The 6,322-nt window shown below is 49.4% G+C and overlaps 1 protein-coding gene across 1 annotated transcript in view; it reads right to left on the reverse strand.

Moving 5' to 3' along the window:
• The window catches only part of Fam3d (family with sequence similarity 3 member D), a 29,874-nt gene extending 23,785 nt beyond the window's left edge, over positions 1–6,089 (reverse strand). The window contains exon 1 of the mRNA XM_021203856.1: positions 6,067–6,089. The gene's annotated coding sequence lies outside the window, so the exon portion shown is untranslated. The remainder of the gene's footprint in view (positions 1–6,066) is intronic.
• Positions 6,090–6,322: the final 233 nt, after the last annotated feature.

Below are 6,322 nucleotides of genomic sequence, written 5' to 3' on the forward strand. Positions count from 1 at the left end.
TCTCTCTCTCTCTCTGTGTGTGTGTGTGTGCGCGCGCGCACGCGCGCGCTTGCATGTGAGAATGCCCAGAGAAGTCAGAAGGCAGGAGTTACAGGAGGTTGTGTGCTGCCTGATATATACTGAGCCACCTCTCTAGCCCCTACTTATCAAAGAGATTTTACTCTCCTAGTGCCTGGGGCATTTCCCAGGATAAGACGACAAATACTCTGTCCTAGGCATTGTGTAACATTGAATTATTTTAATAGATTTAATCCTATAGCAGACCATCAGTGATTCTGGGGAAACCTAGTCACAGAGTATTCAGATGATGTAGCTAAGAGTCAGAGCAAGAAAAGATTTCAGATGAAGTTGTATGTCTCAGGAGGCCACTCTTTCTTCTTCAGATTTAAGTAGGCAGCGTCCCAGATTGGCCACAAACCCCTATACACAGCCTAGGCTGGTCTTATAATCCTGCCTCAACCGCTGGAGGGCTGGGAACCCAGGCACGAGCCACCATGCCCTTCCAGGAACTCCAGGTTTAATCAGCACGTGTAGATTGGACCAGGTAGGCAGGGTGTTTGTCCCCAGAGATATCAGTTCAGCCTTGCTATATGCGGAGGATGGAAACTTCAGACAACATGTGGGTGGACGTGGGTGTGTGCCAATAAAGCTTTATGGAAGGTGCTGGGCTGTGTGCCGTGGGACCTAGCTAGCCAGTTTTCTCTAGTGCAGTTAGTTCTGTTAGCTAAAGGTGCACATGAGCCTGGGAGCTCCCTGGGCTGAGGTTTGGCTCAGCTTAGATGATGGAGAATGGAGATTTGTTTGGGATGAAGGGAAGCTTCTAAGGTTCCATTTCCACCTCCCTTCGGACTGGCAGGATAGTCTCCCCAGGAAGCAGATCCGAGAGAACCTGTTCACTTTGGTGGCCAGCTGCTTGTTGTGTATCCTTACATGACTTTTAGGAGGCCATTCCTCTTAGTCTATCTGACTGAGATCATGGCCTGATGCTTTTTGCTCAGTATCTCCTTCCCTGCCTCTGCTGCCTAGGAAGGCCATCAGTAAAATGGCTGCTTCAGTCCCACTCACTCCCATAAAGCTTCAAGTGGCCTGGGAGCTGGAAGTCTGTAACGCGGGTGGTTAATGTATGGGACATGGTGGAGGCTGCTTTGGGCTTCACCATGATATCTCTGTCATAACTCTCTCTCAACCTCTATTTTCTTGTCTGTAAATGCCATTGTCATGCCTAACCTAATGGGGATTAAGCACAAGGATGCGCCCCATAAGGGACAAGTGTAGGTAATGAAGTGCCCCTTCCCTCCTCATCTCTGAGAATGCCACATGTACTCCCAACTTTCCCAGGACCCTGTAAACCTAGAACAAGACACTCTAATGAATGGAGTGCCCAGATCTCTACCAAGCAGCTGGAGAAAGTGGAAGATATCTATCTGTTCACACAGCCCTTCCCTTTCCCTCAACTGGGCTGAGTGAGCAGGGGCAACTTCAAGGGCTGGACGTCGTCAGGTAAGCAGTGTGAGTCACGAGAATTCTCTTTGTTGAATGATTAGCTGGGGTCACCAGAGTACTATCTGAGCCAGAGTGGGGCTTCCGGGACGGCCAGGGTTCATGCCTTAGCCACAGCTGGCCTGCTGATAACTTGAATCATTTCAGGTCAAGCATGAAGAGATTTCTGTCGGAGGCAGATCATTTAAAATGGCTGCCTCTTGGGAATGGGCTTGGATATGTTTTATCTAGAAAGGTATAAGAGCCAGATATCTGACCAAAGAAGAAATAATCACAGTGCTGATTCTAATAAGCATAATTGTTCTGCCAGTTTTGAGCCCCATGTTACCATTCAACTTCCCAACCATCTTGTCAGATTTCTTCTTTTATGAATTACATTTTTACCAGTAAGCAAAGTGTGACCTAGGAGGGTCGAGCAGCTCGCCCAGTGACAGGTAGAATGCAGAGGCAGCACTGCTATCTACTGTTGCTGTAACTAGTTAGACCAGGAAAGCATGGTAGGAGTGAGAATGTGTGCGCATCTGTTGCCATGGCCACCTGCCTCACATCCAGAATCTGTTCTCTACTCTACTGGTGAGCATTCTGATGTTCATTTGGGGGAAAGAGCTGTGTTTTCTACTCATTTGGATAGGGTTGACCCTAATCTATGACTCCATTATGGCCAAATGTCCCAGCCTTCGATGAAAACAGTATGTGACATCACAGAGATGAGATCATCCATGGGCAGATCAGAGCTCCCTGAAGAATGTTCCAGCAAAGAAAAGCTGCCTTTCTGTTGGTCTCAAGTCCAGATGAATTAGAGGGTTTTGTTTGTTTGATTGTTTGTTTTGTTTTTCAAGACAGGGTTTCTGTGGGACAATGCACCTTGCCAGGAAACTTGGTAAGGTTAAAGGGGGGGGGGGATGGCTGAGTCCCCAGAAATTTGAGGTATACACCTGAGATGGTGGCTCCCTGTTCCCTGCCAGATTCCTGGCCTGGAACACTTGCCATACTTCCTACATAAGGAAATGTCACGTAGGCCCAGAACAGAGTTCTCCATGCTAATAAGGAACCTAGAGGCTCCGAGGATGTAGCCAATAAGCTTCCCTTCCCAGATAATCCTCCCTGCAAAAGGTATTTAATCTCTGCTCCACCCTGAGAAGTTGGTACACATCCATTTTCCATGATGAACAACCAACAAACAGTTTGGAACCAAGGTCTGTCTCTCTCATCTAGCACCACCATAGGGAGCGTGGAGAAGGCCTTTGCCTGTAGAGCCACTGCCTAAGTCTCCCATAGAAGGCCTCTCTGCACTTCTGGACCTTTGCCAATGAGCTAAGCTGGAGCTCCCAGTCCCAGCCCTGGGGCCCCCCCCAATAGTCCCGGCCTTGTCATGGGCTCGTGGACCCCTGACACTTTGTTCCTGACTTCTCTGAGCAGTTTTCTAGCAGTGACTAGATGTCCAGGAATCAGGGAATATTAGCTTTGGCTTTCCCACATCTCAGACTGCATTTTTCACCCCCGGAGTGGTGTATCCGTGCTTTCCTAAACCCCAGCACCCTCCCAGAGCACAGTCGGGCTTCCAGCGGTTGGCCTCTCCAGCAGCCATGCCCAGCGGAGGGACAGAATGTGGTTCCACACCTGGACCCCACAGGTTTCTCTAAGCCCAGCTGGCCTTGAACTCACAGACCCACACGCCTGTGTCTCCCAAGTGCTAGGGATTAAAGGTATGTGCCACCACGCCCAGCCTGGAGCCTAGAGGGTTTGAGGACCTCCCTGCTGCCCTGTAAGGACAACTATCCTGTATGGACAGCTTGCGGGAGGATGAAGAAACTTGAAACAGACTCCTAGGAGTCTCATAGTCGTCCCCAGACCTCTCCATTCGACATGCCAGTGTATGCCTTTTATTTTTTCTTCACCGGCACCCGAGTCCTACCTAAAACACGAAGGTTTTCCCGGTTACATAGTTGGAAAAGTTTCAAGTTAAACTCCTACTCTGTCTCCTCTGCTCCAGAGTTTGATCACGACAATCCCCAACAGGGCTGATAGAATCAGGCCAGCTCCCCATGTCTTCATCAACAGCTTCCTTCCAATGCCATCTCTACTGAAGCCACCCTGCTGCCACTACCTTCACTGAGGGAATAGCTATGGGAGATCTAAGTCCTTGGCATGGTGCCATGGGCTGGCAGACTTCTGTTGTGGTTTGTCTATGAGATGTCCTCCAAAAGCTCATGTGTTGAAGGCTTGGGTCCCGTGCAGTAGTGTGGGTCCTCTGGGAGTGATTGGATCATGGGAGTTCTAACCTCAAGCCTTGACTAATCTGTTGAGTTCACAGCTTAATGAGCTATTAGAAAGTAGCAGACACTTTAAGAGGCGGAGCCTAGTTGAAAGGCATAGTTCATGAAGGCATGACCTTGAAGGGTTCATCATGTCTCCACCCCTTATGTCATGCTTTCCCTTCTCACTCTAGTCCCCATGAAGCCAGCAGCTTCCTCATTGCATGAACCACATTGTGATGCCCTGCTAGACCATGGGCCCTGATCCAATAGACAGCAATGGGATAAAAACACGAACCCAAATAAACCTTTCTTCTCGGGTATTTTGTGGCAGAAAACTGACCCATACAGTACATCTCTTGTAGGGTCATGGCCTATTTTACTCCCAGTCTTCTGCATGACTCTCCAGAACTTCTGATCTAGTACCTAGGGTACAACAGGCACTGAACATCAACAGGAACACCAAGCTGTGAGTTCACCTGCTCCACACCAGCCCCGTGGCAGGTGCTTGGCATTATTGACTTGGCTAATTTACACGTGTAAGCCTCCAGGAATTTGCTAATGTGCCATTATTTTTGAAAAGAAATAAACCAAAATACTAATTCCAACAAATAAATGGATTGTGTTTATCTACCATAACACAGATGACTCATTCTTTGGAGAGAGGGAGAGGTTTAGAATATGCACAGAATATGAAGTACCTGGCCCAAGGTGACACAGCTGATCAAAAGGCCGAGGTGTGATCCAAATGCTGAGGGCCCCGGAGCTCTCTCAGCGACTTTGGATCTCTTGTCTGGTTTCTGGGGAGGAAACTTCAGAGTTCCCACCTGCCTTTGAGAGCTCCCAAAAGCAAAGGAGTGGTATCAGCCATTGGAGGTTTCAGCATCTCCTCCGAGGGTCAGTCAGTCCTCTTACTGGCTGTCCACACCTCAGGAGGAGTGGCTGCTTCAGCCTAAGGAAGTGTTGCCAGGCAGTGACTTCAGATATCCTCCACCATGGAAAAAGTTCCAAAGAGTCAGTGAGCAGGTTAGGCTACTCAGCTCTGCAGATCCCCAAAAGTCCTACTGGGATACAGCAAGCCACTGGGGTGGCTTGCTGCCAAGGCCTAAGCTCAGAAAAGGCTATGTGAACAATACGCATGAGAGAAGGCTCCGAGTGTAGCTCTAGGTGTAGCTCAGCAGACACAGATGGATCAACTGGTAAAGTCAAACCCTCCCTTACAGCTGTGCTGAACCTGGATGGGACATGCCAAGTCTCACTTCTGGTCTGCAGGGCCCCTAATTCCACACTGCCTTAGTCAAATTAACCTCCTGAGAGAAGTCTGTCCCTAACTCTCAGGCTATCTTCACAACATCTAACAGAACTGATTTGATAATTATGGATGGTCCCCCACAGGTTGCTTTTTTGCTTTCTGGCCAAAACAACGGTGTGTTTGCCTGCTCCACTGTGAGTGACCCATCTGCAGGGCCACTCCAGAACCAGCTGTATCACAGGGCACTGGGGCATAGTGCCTGGAGCCTCTGCAGCCATTCTGCCGGGGAGAATGAAGGTTCTCTGGCCTCTGGCTCCCCCCCCCCCCCCCCCCGCCATGGAGTCTGTTTAGGAGCTGCTGGTGCTATTATCTATGTGTCACTCATTCAGCCCACAGATGCCTAACAGGTGAGAGCTAACGCTGAGCCAGGATGTTCAGCCCCTCATTCCCATTTCCCAGATGAGGAAAACATGTCTTAGTGGGAGGAACTAGCTGGACAGTATGTTAACAGGAAATCTCACAAGACCACATACCTTTGTCATAACCTTTCAGCTCAACCTTTTCAGAGATAAATGAAATTTGTGGCCAGAGAACATCCTGCCCTTATTCATTATTCAAATATTCATGGAACTTGATGTTCATCTAGAAAGTGTGTGTGTGTGTTTAGAAGCTTGTATACCTAGGTGAATTCATACACGTGGAGATTCTCTGTGGTCTAGGGATAGCGTCTACAGTGAGCTACAGTGGGTTTCAAATCTCAGGCTTTTGAACCCTAGATCTTATCTTTGTATCCACAGCAGACATGACTGGTCAACATGGCCTGCACTGAGTGACAAACCAGCGTTCCCCTCTGTCAGCTGGGATTACCTCCTCAGACGAAGTCTCCTCTCTCTCCTCACTGCAGCCTCAGAGGCCTCTTCAGTCACATAGTTTCCCTTTTCTTCTCTTGCTTTCTTTCTCAGGCATGCTGCTTCTTCACTTCCCATCCTCCCTTCTGCTATCATTAGTTCAAAAACGTGGACCGAGAAGTAAAGACCCTTTGGTCTGGCAGAGACATACCTGAGGCTCAGGGCTCACTCTTCTCTTCAGGACCTTCGCATCGAAGGGGTGATGATAGCTTGAGTCTTAACTCAGCCAACTGCTTCCCTGGCTTCCCAGGGCAGCCTTCTGGTTCTTGGGGGCGTGGTGCTGGGGCTGGGGCCTCTGCAGCTGGTGGCCCTCTCTAGCTGGCTGCTCTCAGATGCAGCTGCCTGGAGGGAGTGACCAGCCAGGTCTTGGGCTCCTTGGGAGGGTAGCTACTCCCAGCCCTACCCAT

Source organism: Mus pahari, chromosome 8 (assembly GCF_900095145.1).
Source record: "Mus pahari chromosome 8, PAHARI_EIJ_v1.1, whole genome shotgun sequence".
Classification (NCBI taxonomy): domain Eukaryota; kingdom Metazoa; phylum Chordata; class Mammalia; order Rodentia; family Muridae; genus Mus; species Mus pahari.